The sequence below is a fragment of the Erithacus rubecula genome (assembly GCF_903797595.1).
Source record: "Erithacus rubecula genome assembly, chromosome: 3".
In the NCBI taxonomy this organism is placed as follows: Eukaryota; Metazoa; Chordata; class Aves; order Passeriformes; family Muscicapidae; genus Erithacus; species Erithacus rubecula.
Genome location: NC_136689.1, coordinates 61,734,208 through 61,756,334, shown reverse-complemented (window position 1 = coordinate 61,756,334; position 22,127 = coordinate 61,734,208). Strand labels below are relative to the sequence as shown.

The following is a 22,127-nucleotide window of genomic DNA, read 5'->3' as shown; positions in this document are numbered from 1 at the left end:
AATCCTGGAGACTTATTTCTTCCCCCTTTGGTGTTTTTGCTTTGATTTTTTTCTTTTTCCTTAATAATGTATTTTCTTTCATGGCTTCTCCTAGTTCCTTAGCTTTGCAGCCCTTCTCCTACTTGGGTGTGTCTTTTTATGTCTTTGTTAGCTGGGAATTGTTTTCCAGCAGTGGTAACTATAGGACTCCTGAGGTCTCTGCCACTTGAAATGCTCATTCAGAACCATATTGGATAATTTCCTGGCCCATTTCCCTTCTGTTTTACTTTCTGAAAATGGGTGATAAGTTTGTTTACAGAAGCTGGGGTGGTTGATGCCAGCCTGAAGGAGGGCTGTACTCACAGCCCAGTAACACGGTGGGAGGGCTGAGCTGAGTGTCCATGAAGCTCTGTGCTCACACTAACGCAGAGGCAAGCTATTAAAGTTTTCAGATCTAGAGCCCAGTCCAATCTTGAACCTTTCTTGGGAAAGCTTGGATTTTTCTGTTTAGGAGCCATTTAGTATAAGATATTTGTACTATTGTCATATGTTTCATTTCACTTTGTTTTCATGAGAAGCGTTGCAACTTTACCTCAAAACTATCCTTCAGGAGTCATTTGGAGGCTTCTCCAAGGCACTTCTTTGAGAAGAAAGCAGATTATGAAAGTTGGGCAGTAGAAATTGTTCTGCTGAACTGGCAGTCATTTTCCAGGGTCAGTCTTTGTCCTTTTAGGGAAACCTCTAGGGACAGCAGTGCAGCCCTTTCCTATAGTTGTTAGGTACAGACCTTTATGTTGCAGATGCATGGCTGTGTATGTGTTTGTGCCATGGAGGGCTTGGTGGTGGCAGTGAACAGTGGCACTTCTGCAAGGGAAGAGCCAGCCCCTCAAATGCTGGAAGGAAAACATTGCACTCCATCGTATTTCTTCTGTGCTTGGGTTTCGTCCTTTCTGCTCCATGGTTAGGCTTTATTGGCAAGAGGAGCGTGAGGTCAAGACTATGCTGTTTATTTTGCATCTCAGCTAACTGAAAAAGCCAGCTTTGCCTTTCTGCAGCCTGCCAGGGACCCAACTTAATGGTTGGGTTTTAATTTAAGTGACACCGCCGTTAGGCAAGCGGCGTACAGGGTACGGTGGGTCAGCCCTTCCTGCCAGCGGTTTGCTGGACACCCAGGGCTGTCGACCCCTCGCTCCCAGACAGTGCAGGGCTGGCCAGTGGCCAGAGGGGAGCTCTGTGCCAGGAGAGCTCAGCCTTAGCTGTGCATCCACGCCTGCTGTGGGAGAGGAGCTGCTCTGCGCTGCTGTGGGGATTCTGTGTTTTCTGAGGACGTGAAGGCCTGTCCATGTGGCTCTGGGAAAGGCTGGGGACTGTTTTTCTGAAAACAGAAGTAGAAGAACTTAGATCATATATCAGAAACAGAGGCGTCCCATACAGCTTTTGTCTTCTAACGCAGTTGTTTCTGTGTTGAGAAGATGGCGTGAGACTTGCCATGTGATGATGCAGCGAGCGACAGGGAGCTCACAATCGCTGCTTGGAAGCTGTGGGGAGGAGCAGCAGGCTCCTTCCTTTCATGGGTTTCACAAATAAGAGCTTTTTTGGTACTTGGTGATCATCACATTCCCTCTCCCGTGACAGGGAAGGAGGCTGCTCCCCTTTCAGCCTCTCCCACTCGTAAGCTGTTTATTCACATTAAGTGGTGAGGAGGCTGGATCAGCCATACTTCTCTGGTGTCCTTAGTTAACACAAGGCTCTGACAATTGTATCTCTGATTATTCCCTCACCATTCCTGCCTTTTAAAAATATTTTTCTTTAATTGCTGCTTTGTCGGCTCTGTAATACTGTACTGGGATCCAAAGGTGCATTTTAAATTAGGGATTTGAGTCTGCAGGGGACTGAGCTGATCATTATGAGTCTGAGAATGGGACCTGTGATGCATGCTTTCTGAGGCCTCTGTGGATAGTTGAATTAAATGAATGCTTTTGTGATAAACTTTTCTTTCAAACTAATCAATTGTGTGAAAGCAGGGAGTAAACTGTAGCAAGCTGAATGGTGAGAAAGACACAGCTGTTGCCTCTTTCCATTTCAATGCCATTAATGTGTGCTTAAAGACTATATCCTGGTCCAAGTGTTTCTAGATTCTTTGCTTTGTTCCCTTGCCCTCGCTTAAAGGTGGCTCAGAAAGGAGGCCAATAGGCAGAAGGCATCAAGAAGATGGAGCAGGGAAGCAATGCTGTGCAGCTGTGCCAAGACCTGTGCATCCCTGCAAATTACAGGATTACAGGATTGCTCTGGATTTTTTTGTGGGAAGCAGGTACAGCTATGGTTATGAATCAACGTGCTGCTGGATGCCACACAGAGTCAAATGGAGACTCTGGGGCTTGTAGACCACATTGCCTCTGTGCACCTGGCTGAGAAGGCAGGGCAGGCAGGGCAGGCTGCCTGCTGGTAGAGAAGCACGGAGCACTGCTCCAACAACATCAAGTTCCTGCCTTGTTTGCTCTAATAGTTATTTTTCCAAAGACCTGTAAAAGTTGAATTCCCTTTGGTTTTGCTGGATCATTATCTGTGCTTTAGAAAATAAAAAATTGTTTTAGTGCTACCTCAGGTGAGGAGCAGGTTGAGCTGTGCCCTCCCAGGTCCACCTTGGGCTGTATAGCCCCAGTGAGAGGGACAGCATTAGGCAATTGCAGCTTCATGCAGCAGGATGGGTACATCCATAGATCTGCTCTCTGCTGGGCTTTGGGATGTGAGTTTTGGATAGGAAACAGGTGAGAGGGAGGCAAATCTGGAAGAAGTCTGGTGCACTAGAAGACAGCAGAGGTTTTCCCTGGTCTTCTGCATAGGCTTCAGGTGCAGTGAGCTTTACATTACTCACTGACCATCATCAGTGAGCCCAAGGGGAAGGGACCAGGCATGGGAACACAAAAGATGAGGTGGGATATACAGTACTGCCCTGTAAGCATGAAGGTGGTCTCATCAGCCGAGGATCAGTTGGCTGCACAGAGACCTAATTTCACTGACTCCTCACATCAGGGCCAATAGTACTTGCACTGCCTCACTTGTGGGAGGTTATGGTCAAGGCTGATTCTTGCCTTGTTTTCCTGAAGCACTATGAACTATCCCTTTGCAAAGGGTGGGGGAACAATGAGCAGGGGTGTGGGAATGCTTTCTTCACCAGTGCACTTTGCAGGAAAAAAATACTATCCGTGTGTGAGGTCTGGACTCCCCAGCGGCTGCAAAGGATGTCATGGGTGGTAACTTCCTACATCTATTCTCTGTTGCTAATGGCCACAGTTCCATTATGCACAGGCATGACCCCTCTGGGGCAATAAAAAGCTAGTCTTCTGTCCCTTTAGCTGTCAGCAGTGGGATTTTTTTTTTTTAATTTTGTTTGCTTTGTCATAGTTTTCTCCATGAATATAGAGAATGCAGGCTTTCTCTAGTCCCTGTGCCCTTGGTGTGTGGGGTGCATATGTATGTTGTCTGGTTACCTCTCTCTTGCATCAGTAATTTAGAGCAGGGACAGGTTTGTGGCACCTTTGTGTGTGAATTCAAGGGGAAAAATAGTGCTACTTGCCTCATGTTTTCCATGCTCATTTTCATGTTTGATGTTTCCAGTTCATTCTGCACTGCTTAGCCTTTTTCACCTTCTAGAGATCCTCCCACCATGAGGGAAAGGTTCCAGGACCATAGTTTCTTCTATCTGTACATAAAACTGTGAAGCCCAGGGATAAATGAGCATAGAGCATTTTACATCCCTCATCTCTCCCCTTTTGTCACTTAGTATGGCTTGGAAGTGGAAGCTGTGGTCAGGCTAAAAGATGAAAGGTTTTGTGCATTGTACATGAACCTGATTTCTGTCCATGGGTTCATAATCTGCACTGCTTTTTCCTTGCTATAAAAGTAGACCTTATTTTTCTGCTGTGTGTGGATCCAGAGCTATCTGGAGGAAAAATACAGTTGTTGGGACATGTCACCCCACGGCTGTTAACTCTGCAAGATATGCCTTTGCTACTCATCACTTGATGATGAGTAGAAGGAGTGTTTGACAGTACTTCTCTTCATCTCACTTCCCATGAAATCAGTTTGACTTGCTATTTTGAATTCTTAAATCTGAAACAATAAACAGCTCCTGCCTTGTACTGCATAGTGAGGAGAGTGAGCATCTTGTCCATGTGGTGATGCAGGAGGTGATCGACAGAGGAACAACCTCAGCCAGACAGTCTGGAGGCAGCACAGTTAATTCATTTTCTTTCCTGTTCTATGAACCCTCTTGGTCACCAGAGCATTGAGACCTTCAGCTGCATCGTGTGCTGGGTCTGCCCTTGCACATTCCCTGTGACTCCCTGACCCCCAGGGCTTCACTCCTCACTTACCCCAAGGTGCCTGTGGTCCTGCACCTCAGTTGTCCCCAGAAACAGCTCTGTAGCTTCAAAAGGTGATGACTGCAAACCTGGGATCTGCATAATTTATGCTCCCCACGCAAACAAACATGCATATGCCATTCACACTCCCGGTGTATTAATAGTGACAGAGCAACATGTGTTTTCCACAAGAGCAAGACACCTGTTGAGGTTGTTCAGGGTCACAGAGTGCTGCAGTGATGCTTTACTGCTTTCTGCAGACTCCAGCATGAATTGAGGAGAGAGGGAATGGTTTTTATTAGGCCAGAAGGGGCTACCAAAGGGAAATCATCCAGACACCCAGACATGGCAAGTCCTCTCACTGGATGTGCACAGCCTAAGAAGGAGGGCAGATCAAGGAACTGAGGTTGTTACCTGTTTTAGTCTAAATCTGGCATTTGTAATAAGGCAAATGAAAAGTCTCCTAGCAACTGAGGTCAGCATTTCTCCTGTGGTATGTACAGCACGCCCCTGCAAGGTGCTGCACTGATAAATATATTTTGTCCCATAGGTGTCTGATCTGCAAGTCTGAAGCACTGTTGCAATCACTCTCATTTTATAGGCTAGAAATGGATTTTTATTAAAGTTTTTTTGTTACTGCTTGAAAACAACCAGATCCTCAGTTACTGGACAAGTAACTCAAGAGCACAAAGGTTGCCCTTGTCGGCATCGTGTGAAACAACATGAACCAAACTTTGCCTGATATTAAGAGGCACTGAAAACAACCCCTTAGTACACCTGAACAGTTTCCATGTCCTCCTTCAGTGGCATTTGGGCCTCATAGTATCCTTTGGGTCCCAGATGCTCTTAGATGCAGTTTCACATACATGATCCTTCATGGATTCCACTTTTGCAGAGCAGTCTAGAGCCTCTAGAGAAACAGCTGTGGGCTGACCCTGCAGAAAGGAAGAGTAGCAATGACCCATGTGTTGAACCTGGGCACCTTAGCAGTGGTTGTAAACTGGAAAGCCATTTCTCTCTGAAACACCTCAGCTGGGAAGGAGCCTCATCCGTGCCTCCTGCTTCTGATTGACCACCTGAGGGGATCAGAGCACTTGTGAGGGGCTGGATAGAAAAGGGAGAGCAGGATATGCAGCCAATTTCTTCCCACAAGACAGCAATATTTGGAGCTCTATCTCTTTAGGATACTGGGCCAGGTAAGATGTGAAGAAACTGAGAGGAAGTTGCTTGGTACACTCCACCTGCTGGTGCATGGAGTTTTGGAGAATTTTGGACAGGAATTATGGTGATCCTATTGGCAGTGCCATCAATGACACTCTGGTCCTTGCAGAGGTGCACAAAGGGAAAGACATTGCCAGTGGAGGGCAGGGAACAGGCTGAAGGAGTGGAAATTTTCTCCAGGATCTATAAATTTCCTGGGACACTCAAGCTTTCACTTCTAATTAGGGGCTTCTGCTGAACAGCTGAGAGTTCTCAGGTCCCTAAACAGGCTCTCTTAGTCTTTTGGTTTGATTTGTTCAGTTTTGTTTGTTTGTTTTTCCTTCATTTCATTTTACTGGGAGGGACAAGATTTGACCTACAGAAATTCCATTGTTTTAAGGTAATAGTCCAGGGCTTTGCAGAAAATTGTGATGATAGTGTTTAGCAGTTTATAAATGCAGATCAGCTTTTAGTTCTCCACAGACTGAATTATACAAACAAAAACTTTACTGCTAAACAAAAGGGAAACTAACCAGGTAAACCCAAGAGAAAGAATTAAGAACCCAGATTATAAGAATTACATTCTGTATCATTTCCATTCTTAACTCATAGGCCCATTAGAATGGGCACAGAATGCATCCTTTATATCCCAAAATGTTCAGCTTGGAGTAACTCTGAAAGGTGAGCACAAATACATGCCCTGTATTCCTCATTGTGTTTTCCATTGTGGCAATCCCTGCTGATGTTTTCTATTCCTGAGTTTTATCAATCTGAGCAGGTCTGTTCCTGAGGCTCTGCTGAAAGTCAAAAGGGTGAAAGAACGTTATGTCTACGGAAGTGTCAGAAGAATTTCCAACGTGCTATGGGTCATTAATTTGGCTTCAAAGATGTGTTTTATACTTTGGGATTTTACAAAGCAGCTACATGGAGGATTTTTTTGCTATGGGCAAGGGATGTTCCCTACAAGGTAGCCTTGTAAAGCATTATCCCTGCTAACTGCAGACAAACAGTTTCTTGCCTTTATCCTCCTGTTTTATCTCTGTTCTCTCCAAGAATCCCTCTTAATTCTTTGGTTGTTCTTTGGGGTGATGTAAGGACACTGAACCTGAAGTGGGAGATGAAATAAAAGCAGTGTTAAAACAAACTAAAGCTGGAGTGATTTGCCAGGACTGGGGAGATAACCCATGCGATTGGAGTAATTTCCCAAACATCAGGGGACAAAGTTCAGGAGTAAAACCTGTTGTTAATGAATCTGAAAGACAGCACAGCCCTGAAAGTATTGAGTCAATCCAAAACTGCTAGAGTTTTCTACTGAGTGAGTTTTCAGTGACATCATCACCAGTCTTATTTTGAGAAAACAGAATATCAAATTATTTTTCAGTTTTAGCGGTTTAAAATACCTCATTTTCGTGCTAAAGTCAGTTGAATAATGAGAGAATGATGTGCAAGGGAACATTTCCTTTAAAAGATGACTTTTAATGATGGATGAAAATTAACTCTTTCTATTACTTTGCATTAAATTGTGTTTTTGGGGTTTTTTGTGGTTTGGTGGTGGTTCTTTTATTTTTTTTTTTTTCTGGATGAGTCATGCCAGAGCACTGAAAAGCTTGCAAGAACATGAAATAGAGTAGTGGTGAGGCTAATGACTGAAACTCAGTGCTGGTAACTGAAATGGAGCAGCTTCCAGCTGTCCAAACCCCAACTCCTTCCTATCCCCTCAGCCTGATTTGCTGGTGTTTCAAAAAGGATATTTGCCTTTCCTCACCACAACAGTTTTCAGTGTGACCTTTCAATGCAGCCTGCTGCCAGTGCCAGTTTGCAGCATCCCCTGAAGAACTCAAAGTATTTGTTCCCATCTGTGAAGTGAAAGTTATAAAAAGAGTTCTTTCTCTGTTGGGGCACAATGAGGTTAAGTAATTAAAATTTGGAATAGATTTCTTGTGATTTAGAGATATGTGTACATGTTGTTGCCCTGTGTGCAAATGGAGTGTTGGAAACAGAATTTGAGAGTCCACAGTCTAACCACTGAGTCATTCCTTCCCAGGAGAAATTATTTCAAGAGCAGGAATTAAATTAAAGAAAAATGGACACATGCATGACAAGATAAACATCAATAGTAAGTACCAGAAAATAAAGCAAAAACTATCCCCTGGAGATACCAAGGCTCTCTAAAGATTTTCATTCAGTTCTGCCCTTTCTTTGGATAGGTTGGTTTTCTCTGGAAACCCAATCTGCAGTACTGCATCATATGAAGCAGTTAAGGAAAAGAAGTATTTGTTGCAAATGTTAATTCACCTAAAAAAACCCCAAAAAGCAACAACAAAAAAACCACCTTCAAAACAACCAAAATGTACTCTTTCTAGCAAGCTTTTAAACATACACTAGTCACAACCTCCCTGACTTCCCAGGAAATATATCTGTCACGTTGTTGCTGTAGTAATGCACAGGGTACCTAGGCTGGGCTGCTGCTTGGATGAAGTTGTTTGGTTGCCCAGAGATCAGTTAGTAAATTCATTGCAGTGAACTCACTGCAAAGTGCTTCATTCACAATCTCTGCCTGTTTAAATGCTATTTTTGCCCCTCCCCTCCCTCAGACAGCTGTGGCTTGGCACAGTGGCAGCCACGTCTGGAGTCTCAGTGGCCCAGTTCATCAGAGAATGTAAGCCTGCCTTCCCAAGAAAGTTACTTCATGTTCTCAGTGACTGGACTTTAAGCAGACTGGTTTCCCATGGTTTCATATTAATAGGCAGTCTACTGGGATTTTAAGTCCATACCTAGAGAAACAGTGGCTTTGATTGCTACTAAAATGGGCTAAAGTCACTCAAATTGTCAGCAATTTTGTGCACAGAGATAATCAGTGACTGGATCTGTAGTAAAAACATTGTGTTTTGGCACTGGCAAAGGTATCTACCAAGGAAAAAAATTCATTGCTAGATAAGGAAACTATGTAAAAAGTGAAGTTGAGTGTTTATACTTCTGAGGGCTGCTATTTACTTTTATAGATTTGTTTATACGAGTTTTGAGGACAACTGCATTTTTATCACATGAATCTACCCAACTCCTCTAGAAAAATTCCCAAGAGTTTTGCTTAGAGTTGTTAAAAAAAGAAATAATAATTTTAAATAAAGACAGGGTGGAGCAGTTTAAGAGGTGGTGTGGCTGTGCAAGGTTTTGTTTACTTTTCCACCAAAGATTAAGTAGTGGTAAATTATGCCATATGTAGGGAGCAAACACAACCAGTGCTATGCAACAGGGATATAACCATGTTTTGAACAGTTTTAAAGCTTCACAGAAGTTACTGTCACCTGCTTTTGCTATTAACACACAGACTTTCTTGCTTGTACAGTTGTTTCCCACACATGAGTTGAAGTTACTCTCTGTAAGATACCATATTTCATGCAGTTTTCTTTTGGACAGTGGATTTCCATCTGTTACTTTATTCCTAGGACCAACATTAATGGGATCCTGATCATAAGATACAGAGATGTAGTTTATATGTAGAAATGTTACACTTTCCTGGAAGACCATGTTTGTGGGCTGGCAGCTGGTAATGTCTTCAGGTTGTGAAAGAAAAGCTTTTTCTGGGGGTAAAACCTCCCAGGGTATCATCAGATGACATCCATTCACATAGAAATATTGGTGGCAGGAGCCAGATGGCATGTGTCAAAATCCTGAAGCTGACAAATTTCACAGTGGTTTTACCTTTGCTTCCTCTGGGGGCAGGATTTCATAGGTGTTTCCAAATCCCACAAAGCTGTGCAGCCCCAGGGAGGAGAAGAGCTTGGTTATGGAGTGTGACCATCTGCAACTTCTGGTCAGTGTCCCAGTGTGTCTGACTCTTGACTGCAAAATGGGATAACTGGAAAAAGGGTTTGAACTTGGGTCTCTGTCCCATCACTCACAAGTGCAACGTGTTCAGTAGCATAAGGCAGATGATTCCACAGACATGACAGATGTAAAAAAAAAAGGTTGTAAGCAGGAATGAGTGCTTTCCCCTCAGCAGGAGTTGTGTGTACATTACACACTGCAGCCCCATTTGTGGTCATGCTTGGATCCTAAGTGGTGCTGGAACAGCTGCTACTGAGCAATGCAACTCAGCAGTCAGGAGTAGAAACTGTAGAGGTCAATTAAATCTGTTTCTCTGTTGCTGTACACATTTTGTGGGTGCCTAGTTGCATTATTACTATTGCTTTCATAATTTTTGCCTTTCTGTGAGGTACTGGATGTTGCCCACTGCCAGCAGCCTGGGAAACCAATGTGGTATCGTTGTGTGAGCACTTCATGAAGTGACCAAGAAATGGGTTCACTTTGTTTTGCTAAAAGTCTTTTGCAGAGTGACCTTCAGATCAGTCCACCATATGCTTATGGTCTGAATGGATAGAAGGAAACCAAAACTGATGCAACATAAGGCTGCAGGGAAAATGCACCAGGTTCATAAGATTGTGACCCTTCATCTCCTTCCAGCTTCAAAGAAAGCTCTTTATAGGGTTAGAAAAAAAACTCCTTGTCTCAGTAGTTCATAATTTTAAATTAGAAAATAGATACATGAGAGGTACTAAAGATTTCTTCTTCATTGCATGTATTCATATACCTTCATTTATTTCTTGCATCTCTTAAAATTTAGACCAAAAAATTGATGCTACTAGCTCATCTGTGCAGCAAGTATTTAGTCATGTTTCTGTCATTGCTGAAGAACTGAATTCACCTCTGCAAAGACATTTTGGGAAAAAAGTGGTTGATCAATGGTATGCAACCACAGTAACTACAGTGAGATCATGATAATCTGAAAAGAAATACCCTTGGGAGTCCAAATACTTTGTTTAAATAACATGTAGGCAGAATTGGCAGGAAAGGATTAAATTGGTTTAATCTGATTGTATTGTTTCTAAGATGATGCTATCCTAACTCATGGGAGAGAGGGAAGCATGAATGTGGAGGCATTGTGCACAGCCAGCTGTGGTGACAGGACTTCATTAAAGCGTGGAGGCACATGGCAAGGCCAGTGTGAGCTCTTTTTTTTACTAAACCAGACTTTGATTTTGGCTGGCCTGGAAGAAGATACATCCTGGAAGAGGATAGGGAGACTTCTGCAGCAGCTGACACACAGTCAGGCTTAGTGAAGATCTAGATAGGGCTTTTAACACAACAAAATAAATGACCTTTACCCTAAGAGAAAAAGTTTTGAAAATCTTCTGGTGGATGTGTTCAGCCCATTAAAATTGCCAGGTGGCTGGGAGTATAGCTTCTTTTCTTGCATTGATTAGATGAGGAAGTATGTCTGTAGAAGGTAGCTATAATTTTTAATCATAATGGTTTACCCTTCCAGTTCCCAGTGGCACACATCCAGGGTCTGATGGCTGGGAAATGCAGTTGTAGCCAAGGACTCCTCCTCAGCACATTGGAAAGGCTGTCTCTTCATTCTGCTCTCTGTTCTCCAAACAGAGTGATCAGTGTGTGTTCAATGCAGTGACGCAAGTGAGGACTTGGGGAAGGTGGTGCTGGAAGGATGCTGAGTATCAGCACTGCTTGGAGATACAGGGTTGTTCCCACACAGGGTGACAAGCTGAATTAACATCCTGCTGCTTTGCTTAGGTCACTTAGGCTTCAGGCCCTGGCCAGGAAGGCCAGCTCCAGCTGGAGGTCATTGTACTTGGCTGCAGTTAAATCTTTGTGATGTTAAAAGCAGTCCTGGAAAGCACTGGAGTAACATCTGGCCAAGAGGGGACAAGGCATGGACTGGCCTGGACCAGCTCAGTGCGTCAGAGCGTGAGGTCCTGAGTGCTTATCAGCATCCACCACTTGCTCATGAGAGAAGGAAGCGAGAAGTGATTCAGTTTGCATCCGGGCCCTGCAAGTGGCCTGTGCTGCTGCTTGATCTGCCTTCTTCCCGGTTCCTGCTTCCCCACTCTGCCTACAATAGTCATTCCTCTCTGCTGGGGAGACACCCAGCCTTGGTTTTGTTCTGCAAAGTGCTCAGTCTGGCCCGGGAAGTGAGGCACGTTTAATGGAAACCAGCACACACAGCCTCCAGCAGCTTTTTCTTCCCTCCCTGCCTGCCTGCCTGCTGGGCACAAGGAGAGTCACTGCTGGGGTGTGGACAGGGCCACAGAATCATCAGCAGGGGACAAAGTCACACTCACCTCTGGAGGCCAGTGGGCAGCCAGGGATCAGGGGGATGCTGGGCTAGGGAGCGCTCCAGTTTCACCGCGTGTGGCTGCTGGGGCTGTGAGCAAGGACCGTCGGCTCCATCTCGCCAGCTGGCTCGCTCAGCAGTTTTTGCAGGAAGTGTGAAGAGAACACATTTTATGGGAGATATTTATCATTATCCTGTACTGCTTAAATATAGTCTGTGTAGCAGGTTAGAGCTTGTTAGGCTTTTATCTTCTCAAGTTGGAGGGTGATGAATTAATCTATGAGTGTTGCAGCCTCGAGTGAATTATAGAAAGTCATCCCCAATGAGTAAAGATAAATGACATTTGGAAATTAACCCATTAGATAGTCTCTTCCAATAAAGTGCTTACTGAATTATTAAATTGTAAATGAAGTTGCTTCACATCTCATTTGAAAGTCAGAAAGACACTTATTTGTAATTCCACTACTGGTTTTCTTTTTTTTTTTTCCCTCTTGGAGGTTTCATTTCTCCTGAAAGGTTTAGGGCTGACAGCCCCAGAGGACAAAGTCTCCATTAATCCATGGAGCCGGCACACAGCAGCTACAATACAAGCAAGCTGCAGTGTTGATGTGCTGCAGCCTCTGCCAGGAAAGGGGCAGTCCCAAGGGATAGGGTGTTGGTTTACACTTTGCAGTATCCAGCTTCCAAAAAAAGAAAAGTTGTTCAGCTCATTATTGACCTGCACCTGCATTAGTTTAACTGGGTTTGACTGCTTGTTTAGCTGCATTTAAGGTGACCTGCTGGGCAACACAAACCTACTGTAAACTCTTCCGCCAGTGTAGCTCCTCTAGATTCAGCCTGACCCAGGATGCACCTTGAAGCTGAGCCTTGCTCAGGTGGTTTAAAAATGAGCAGCAGTAGTACAGAGATGCACATTCAGCCATCAGTGTTACTAAAGGCTTGGCAGACCTCGTGGTCCCTGAGTTTGCTGCCCCTCACCGAAGTAATGAGGTTGCACAGGGGTAAAAACATCCCTGTTGCTGCAAGGCAATTTGTTCTAGTTTTAAAGAGATGTGAAATGCATGCAAGTTTCATACAGTCACTGTTGGTGAGATTTGCTTTGGCATAAATATTCCTGTATAAATATCCTCCTTCCAGGCTAGGATTTATTTGCATGCTAACAAAAAGCCAGAGACAGGATTTTTTCAAGAATTTCCATCTCCAGCACAGGTAATTGTTGTGGGGATAGGATTTGTTCTATGAATGTGGAACTGGAATAAGCCTAAGAACACCAGCTCATTTCAGAGAGGCACCCAGCAGGAATGACTTTCACTTCCAACCTGAGCTGGCACCAAACCAAGGACCCAGAGGGCAGAACCCACCCTTCCCATTATCAATTAGCATTAGAGCCAATTTCTCGTTTTCTTTTAGTGCTAGCAGTTTGATAACAGAAAATTATCAAAGCCATATACTATTAAATATGATGGTAATTAGATAATCTCCTATAACTGATTTTTAAAGACTGTTGATCTTCACTGGCTTTTTCTTTCTCATGGCACAAGACAGACTTAGTCTTACATGTTTTGCAAGCACTGCCACTGCATGAATATAACCCATGCTTGTGGAGGGAGTTTGTTTCTGCTCATTTAATTCTGATTTGGCTTCTTAATGAATTCCTAATATAAGGTCTTATTCCCATAGCCATAAACAAATTCTAGCCGTAAAGAAGCAAAACTTTGGTTAAAAACTATCATAAAATGTTCTGTTAGTTTTATTATCTGACCAGAACAATCCTGACTGTGTTACCTCCTCTGCATCCAATGTCTCCAGGCCACATTCTGCAGGCAGGAAATGAAGAAAACAGAGAGGTTGTCTTGCATGAGCTCTTCTCTTCAAAGATTATAATCTGTGCCATTAAATCCAAACCAAATGGCAATTCACATGCATATTTTGACATTGTTTAACACCTGTTAATCAGGTGTTTGATCAGTAGTTTGAGTTTTTACAGAAATTGCCTGTGAAATGTGGCTTCTCTGAAGTGGATGTGACAGAATAACCCACATCCCCCCCACACACACACACACCCCTAAACAAGGCTATGAGAAAGCCCTCTCAGGAAGGGCTTTTTCAGCACTGGTTTATGTTGTTAAAATGGGAATGATGCAAAAACCCTCATCCTTAAAAACATCCTGAGGTATGATTTAATGCCCATATGAGTCTGCCAACCCTCTCAATGTTTTTTCTTTAGGCTTAGAGTTGCAGAGTGGAAAAAGACAGGACAGAGTGAAAAATTTTATGTAGAGTGTGACACAATACACACTTCATAGTGATTGTATACACACTGTAATAGTGCAGTTCTGTTCCTGGCATCAGTGAGAGGGCATGCAATTCACAGTACTTTTTTTGGCTTTTAGTAATTCTTTCCTAGAGTCAAAAGTGAGTGAGTGCGCAGTCTCAGTTCTGACTCAGTCTCATGCTGTTAGTGATAGTGGCATTTTAACTGATACTGAAGCAAGGACAGAAACTAACATTTAAGAGGAAGCAAGAATGACAGAAATGCTAAGATGAGGAGAATAAAGAAGAAAAATGCTAAAACGGTAGTTCAGAAAAGAACAGAGTGTGGGGAAAAATGATTTTATACCAGAGCCATAGAAAGATTACTTGACCACAGACTGAAAATTGGTAAAACTCCTATTTCTTGTCAGATCAGCTTGATTTTCAGTCTAAGCTGCTGAGTGACAATTTTCCTCTATTCTGATCCTGTGTCTTTTAATTAACCAGCGTTGTCATCCACATCTTTGAGATTCTGATGGGAGCAGCAGCTCATCTCTGTTGATTTGCTCAACACTCTGCATGCAGAAAACAGCAGCTGCTGCTGGTGATCCCAGGGCTGATTTGTCTGCATGTTCCATTGGAAGTATTTGCCTAAATGAAGCAAGCTGTGTGAGGAGGCACCTAGTCTAATTGGAGCATTAGGTCTGTGCAGTAGGTGGTGTGCAGGTAGGTTTTTGCTGGTTTTCTGTCAGCTGGTAATTTATCTGTGACACGTATTGTGTTTTGATGGATGTAGGTAGTGCAACTGCATGGAAGAGCCATCATGTGCTGATACAGTGTGGCTGTGCTATGGCTGGCAGTGTTTTCAAAGTGCTTTGCTCCCCTTGGGCTCTCACACTTTGAGGAGCAGCTGCCACAGATCTCTGCAGGGTCCTGGGCAAGGCCTTGACCTGAGTGGTTCAGACACTGCACAGTTGTGTTACCCCCACCTTTGCATCTCCTCACTGGAGTGGTTTCAGCTGTGCTGAGTGGCAACACAAATCACAGCTGTCAAAATCACCTGCTAAAATCTAATTTTTGAGAGTCTTCCAACACTTTCAATGGATATATGTAACAAACATATTCCCATCCTTGCCAGCAGCCCACTAGTGAACTGGAATTGCACAAGGTTTCACTGATGGAGTTGTAGCAATGCAGCCCATGGGAGATTATTATCCCCTACTGTTATAAGATTATTATTTAGAGATTATCATAAACTCATTTTGTGGTGCCCCTTGTGTTAGTTATGCAGGCAGCTTTCCACAGCAGCTGCAGAGGCAACATAGGTGAAAGAGACATCTCCTCTCTCCTTCCTTCCCCACCCCACTGAATGGAATCTCAGCTTCTGAGATGCTGCAGCTCCTTCAACCCCAATTTACCAGACAGGCTAGTAGTGTCCTTCCCTCTCTTTCTTCTATTCCTTCTCATTAATCCAGTGTGGTAGCTGTCAGCTCAACCTGGCTGTACATCAGAGAGAATTCTGTGCTGCTTTGGCAGCAATTTGAATCGAAAGATTTTACAGGCAGAATTGAACCTTTGAGAGGTGAGCTGAATGATGCTGTCACAGAAGAAGAAAGACTCTTTTTCCTGTGTAGCTCATGGATTTTGCCAGAAAAGACCAAAAACACACACACACACATATATATATATATGTGTGTGTGTGTGTGTATGGGAAATATATATAGGAAACCTGGCAATGTTTTGAAATGCTTGGGTAGGTCTTGCCCCAGCTAGGGAAGTTCTAAATCTAATTAGAAATCAGAGATAAGAGGAAATTATATTTTTGCCCATGGGAATTTCCAAGATGTCAGAAATACATTTCTTTCTCTAATGGGAGGAGAACTTAAAAAGCTGAGATAAAGTGAAAATCAGGTAATAGGTGAAAACAGTACAGCAAAGCCTAGAGTCCTGTATTCAAGCTAGAGGGTGGTTTCATTTTAAACCAAATTTCTATTGTAATTGTGGCATTTTTTAATTACACCTTCATTAGATGTTTAAAACATTTAGTTTTGGGACCAGCAAATAGGTTTTAAATTTTTTTATATTGCTGGAAAATATTTACAAAGAAGTTCCAGCAGTTTTACTCAGTTATCAATGTATTCATTTTTGCCTCCAACAGATTCAGGTTTGAAAACAAATATTTCCTAATGTAATTTTTCCTTGAAAAATTCCTGCCATTTTTATTAGGCACCGTTAGTTCTTAATTTTAGCCAAAGGGCAACAGTGACTTGTGTACCTTATTTCAGTTTTAGTTTCACTAACCTTACAGCAGAGTGTTGTCAGGGCTTTTTCTCCTTAGGAGCTGAATAAATTCTGGCCCATTAGGTTGTTTTAGTCATCCTGGTTGTATGATCTCATGATCATTCCATATTTTTATAACATGGCCATTGTACCAAAGTGATTATGTATCACCCATTGCAGTAGTTATTTCATGTTTCTAAGAAAATATGTCGTTCATTCATAAGCACAAGAACAAAAGGCAGAAGAAAGAGCATTTTATTCCATATTTACCATGAGGAATCTGCAAGTCACTAACCACATATGAAAAAGAAACCAAATCAGATTAACAGATGTAAAATCATAACACATTCAGAAGAAACAGTAGGCAGAGACAGAAAGTAGTAAGCAGATTAGAAGCTGGAGAATCCCTTGGTCCAGAACTAAACAGGCATAAATAAAACCAGGAAAATACCAGTTTTCCTTTTTGCTGTATAAATGGTGATGGTGAGTAATGCTCTTGTGGCTGCAGGGGAAGCTATGGAGCAGTGGGATGCACCCTGTCTATACACAGCTATTGATTCTGAAACTCTCAAGCCAGAACACAGGGTGCCTCCATGATCAGACCTCCCTGACTGTCATGTCAGCATTCCCTGTTTGTCCTGGTTGGAGTGGGCACCTTGGTGAGATGAGGCAGTGTTTTACAAGGGACTCCCCCAGGAGCTGTCCTCTCACAAGAAAGTTTCCTTACTGGATTCTGCTTTGCAATGGAAGGATCTGAGCCTGTTTTAACTATTTTCTTCTCTGGGAGAGCATCACTTAAATTCTGGCTTGAAGAAGAATGCTCAAGGGTTTTGAGCACTCAGATCCCAGGCTGAATCTCTTTCCTTCCCCTAATTTAGCTGGGGTGCTTCTCAGATGTCCTTAACTGATGTGGAAACTGAAATCTGGTCACTAGCAAGATATCCTTAGACAGAGAAGAAATTTTCATACTAGGTCTTGCCTTAGCCCCAGCTAGGGTAGCACTTCAGAGCGCTGTTGGTGGGACCCAGTGAAGCTCCTTGGCAAACCTCTGTGGGACGTGTCTGCCACCACAGAAGGGCAAACACAGGTTTGCTGAGCCCTTGCAAAAGGCTGTAGTTGATAGGAGAGCTCTGTCAGCAGAGGACACAGTTCTGAGCTGGATTTGCTGGCATGGGTCTAAAGAGTGCCAATAAAATCTGAAACTGCACTGCTATTTATTTGTGTATGAATGTAGCTGTACAGCCAGTTGTACCAGCCATGTATAATGTGATACAATGAATTTTAAAGGTCAACATAGTGGCCCACTAATGTTTAAAATAAAACTTTGGAAAGGTGAATTTCTGTGCTTAGAAGGTTGTGGAGTCTCCCTTTGTTAGCTGAGTTGCAAGACAATAGACTTGAAATTAACCACTAACTTCTGATTGCCTTTGCCCCACTTCCTAATTCAGACCAGTGGGTAGAGCTAAAGTCACCAGCTTTGATGAAGAAGGAAATCAACATTTCTCTTTCGGGCTTTGTTTGTATAAATAGGCAGCTGCTTGAGTATGCTGAAGTGTGAGGAATGTGAGCAGAGAAACAGCAAAAGTGAGTGGAAATCTCTAAGAAATACCACTAATACTTTAGACTGCAGTTCAGCATTTTGTTAAGGGCATCATTTGTATTTATACTGTCAACACAGGGTGGATGAATGGAGCTACAATAAATGATACATACAATTTGAATTTTTCAGTGTGCTTGAGCATGATTCTGTTTCTCTAGCAAAAAAGATGATGGTTTTCTGCCGTTTCAGGGATTAGGTAAATCCCCATGAGTGATGACAACAGACAGAACTAGGGCTTGCAGAAGTACAGAATGGAAAATGTACTTGACACTTGTGAGAAGTGAACTCTGAGCTGGTAGTGTGGTTAGACACGCAAGCCTCATTTCACAGGACTGAAATACTGCCTTCTTGTTCTCCTATCTTGAATCATGAAACCCCACACTCTTGTAATGACTGTTTCAGAGGGAGCAGTGAAATTGTTCATCTAAAGAATCAGAATAGCTCAAACCACATCCCTTTTATTTATCTAGACCAAACGAGAACTTCTGCCAAAGTTTGGATCATTTGGGATAAAATTTTCAGTGTTCCCAGGCTGGTTTTCTTCTCCTGCTCCTTTATGTCCTGAACTTCTTCTGATAGCTTGATTTAAAACTGCATTGCTACTTCTGGTGTCAGAAATCACACTTTGCTGGGTGCTCCCATGCATGGAGCATGATCCATGGAGGAGAGGCTCAGGAGGAGGAATTTGAGGTGATTTGTTGCCCTGATGCCAGGAAAGGAGGTCACTGCAGTAAAGAAAGCTTGAGCAGCTGTTCAAGCAGGACAGGAGAAGTTAGGCCTGGGCAGAGGAGGAAAGATTTGTACAGCCTTGAATGTGTCTTGAAATGTGTCAGAGCTGCAAGAGAAGGGAGGTGAAGTGAAATGAAGGAGCCTTCAAGCTTTGGACCCCATTTGGAGAAGGGTGAGAGATGGAAGCAAAGGTAACGAAAGAGCCACAGTGCTTAAGAGCTCAGATAATTGAAGGGCCCTTGCTCAAGACTGAACTTCCAGTGAAGGAGGCTGACTTCAGTGTAGAGTACTTCAAGACTGCTTGGCTGGTGTCCTACACATTCTGGAGTGCAGGAGGCCAGGGACTAACAAACAGGTTGCCTTCAGACACCTTTGCAACTCCTTCTCTTTTAAAATTCTATTAATGCAGTAAAAGCCTGCTGAATAGTTTTTCTCTTATAGTCAGCAAATCCATGGTGTTGTCATGTATCAAAGAAGTGATGTTCAGCCATACCTCACTGTTCACTTCCCAAAGAGCTGCAATGTGTAAATCTCACTTGTAGCCCTTCGACATGTCAACAGCTGGTTCCTCAGAAGCTGGGAGTTTGCTTGTCTGCTAATTATTTGGGTGTTCTTCAGCACCTATAGAGAGCTTCAGGAAGGGATTCTCAAATTAACCATGGGCTTCTGTGCTATGGTCAAAAGTGGGGTCAGGATCAGAGTAACAGTTTTTGGTTTTGGGGTCTTTTAAATGCTTTTCTAAGTGTATCTGAACTGCAGAATTTAGCTAAGTGTTTGCCTTACATTAATAACCTTTTTTAAAGTCTTTATCTAATTTGCCATTTGTATTGGGGTTTGTGGTGGTGGCCATAGAAGATTTCAGGTTGTTTTGTTTTTTTATAATCTGAAGAGAAATAGTGACTTTTAGGCTATCTACAGAAGAGGCACTTGAAGTTCCTACAGAAAATATCTGTGCTGTCCATGATAACACGGCATGGAGGGTTATATTATCTGATTTGCATCACTGGTGAAAAGTGGGGAGTGTAGATGCTTTTGAGCCATGTCAGCCAGATCTGTGGCTGAAGATTTGCACCAGGATATATAATTTTCAGTATATAACCATAAACACTATTTTGAAGAAGTTCAAAGTGCTTTTTATTTCCATTTGACTTTTATGGACTTGCTCAGAGTAATCTGCCATCTGGTATTTTTTTCACACAGGACAGAATGAGGTAAGGGGGGAGAGATGCTGGCTGTTTCCCTGCTGTTGCTCAGCTTCCGCTGGGGGAAATGTAACACCTTTCCCCCTTCCTTAATGTCCAGCCTGGCTCCTTGCATGAAGCTCCTCACAGTAAAGTCAGAGCTGACTCTCAAGGCCTGCTTTTTGGAATAGTTATGAAGCAGCTTTCTTTCAGCGTGCTGGAAAAAAAATGCAGTGAAAGTCATTCTGATGACAGCTAGAGGGAAGTAATAATGTTCTTTGCAGACTTACATGCACAGACTAAGAAAAATAAGTGTAAGAACTGTGCGAGGGAGGGGGCTGTGTTTAATGCTTGAGTGGTGCATGCCTGTAGGAAGTCTTACATTTATAAACACGGGGGTCAAACAGATTTCTATTACCAATTGCTTTTAACATTAGCTGAGTGATGCTTCCCTTCTTTTTTATATTATTTTTTTTTAAACCTTATTTCTGTTCTGCTCTTGTCCCTTCTGTCTGGAGTAAGCTGTGCAATGTATGTGGTAAGTGCAGAAGAAGGAGGGGGAACAACCTTGCAGCAAAATGCATTGAGTCAATGCTGCTACAATTCCTTCTCTCCCCCCCCCCCCCCCCCCCACCCCAAACAATCAAATTGTTTAGTTAGTCATTGCTCAGGAGAAGTTCTGCTGGCTGCATTAACTTACAGGGTTGCTCTCAATCCTGCGGTCTCCAGCGCCAGCCTCTGACCTCAGCACAGCTCCCAAACCCTTGGTGCTCTTGGGGAGGCTGTGACAAAAATGTGTTTGTGCCTGGGCTGCGTGCAAAGCTAAAGCCCCGTGCAGAGCTTGAGGAATGTTAGATTATCCTTTTCCTTCCAGCCCCAGTGGCTGATGTGAGCATGCTCCGTGCATGCATGGCACTGGCTATTTGCCAGGTTTAGAGTAATTTTTTTTTTTTTTTTGAATGAGTGAGTGAATGAATGAATGAATACCTGATTAAGTTAATGAAGCTGAGCCAATGGTGGGAGGGAGCGACTTGGCTGCTGCCTGTTCTAAGAGATCTGGCAGCACATTAGACTTGCATAACGCTTTATAGCTCCATGCTGCGCTCCATATGAGCCACAGGAGAGGGCTGCAGTAATTACTCGGCTCTGGGATTGAAACCAGCTGCAGGTAGCTAGTCATCCTCTTGTCCATTTCACTGGTGTGGGGAGTCACTTGTCTTGCGCCGTGGGTTTCCAGGGGCAGATGGGTAAGGTGCTTTCTCAGAAGTGATCGCAGCGGTGAGGAAGCATGTTCGTGGCTCAGTGGCTTTTACAAAAGGTCCATTCAGGTTTCCAAGCTGTGATTCACTGGACCCACAGGTTCAATGCAGGGATGGTTTTACTTCCTGAGTTCAAAACTTTGATATAAATAACCTTGATGGAAGCTGTGTGATGTTTTTGTTTTCTTGGTCTTTCTTCACTTGGCTGGGAAAAATAGAGCAAAAGGTTTTCTTGTATCTGTTTTGTTTTTTTTTTTTTTTTTTTGTAAGAAAAGTAATTTTTAAATCCTCAGAGTTCTTTTTGATTGTTAAGGCAAGTTCTTTCTGGCAGCCCTGGATGGTACATACCTTTGTTTCTCACATACTTAAATTAAGAGTACTGGCACTGCCTGTTAGCACACCGCCTTCATTTGTCAACGTTCCCTGCTTGAGAGCAACGATGATGATTTGCATTCTTAGTTGGAACGGGTGGGTTTTTAAATTGCAACTGAAGCTTGTGACTGTGGAACCTGCTATGTTTGTATCATCCTGCATTATTTCATTTTCTTTTGATTGTTTTCTGTGTTGCCTAATCAGAACAGTTGGGGCAATCTCAGCCATGCCATGCTGGCCTCAGTCAAGTGACACTGGTGATGGATTTGGGCTCTGTGCCCATTTTATCCTGCTTAAGCAGGAGGGAGGCTCCCTACTCACCGAGTCAGGAAGAGTAACTATTCACTTGGTTTTGTGGGCTGCAGGGCCTGGAGAGGTGTTTCAGACAGAGAGGAGGTGCACAAGAGTTGATCTGGCTTTTTTCTTGCTCGTGCGTATTCCTACAAGCGCTGACCCCTGTAACACTGCCTGTGCTGAGATGGTCAGCGTGAGGGTCTGTGCACAATGAGTGGCTGGTGCTGCAGGCCACACCCAAGTGTAGCTGACTGGAATGAAGAAGAAAAACATTTAAGAGTTAGAGAAAAAAAAGGTGCCTGAGAGGGATGTTTAACTTGTTCTCTGTCTGCAGCACTGGGGGTTTGTGCTGCATGCCTGGAGACCAGCAAGAGCTGCTGGCTTTTCTGTTTTGTCGGTAGTGGTGGTCAATCATTCTGATTTGGGAGAGCACCAAGTGTGTGCTGAGGCAGTGAGCAAGGGCTGGTGCAAAATGGCTTCAAG

The 22,127-nt window shown here is 43.3% G+C and overlaps 1 protein-coding gene across 15 annotated transcripts in view; it reads left to right on the top strand.

Moving 5' to 3' along the window:
- Positions 1-22,127, top strand: part of ATXN1 (ataxin 1) — a 258,971-nt gene that overhangs the window by 218,208 nt on the left and 18,636 nt on the right. The window contains exon 1 of one of the 15 annotated variants that reach the window (XM_079301675.1): positions 20,819-20,887. The exons of the other annotated variants lie outside the window; for them this stretch is intronic. The gene's annotated coding sequence lies outside the window, so the exon portion shown is untranslated. Of the gene's footprint in view, positions 1-20,818; positions 20,888-22,127 lie in introns of those variants that run through there. 15 annotated transcript variants of the gene reach the window in all.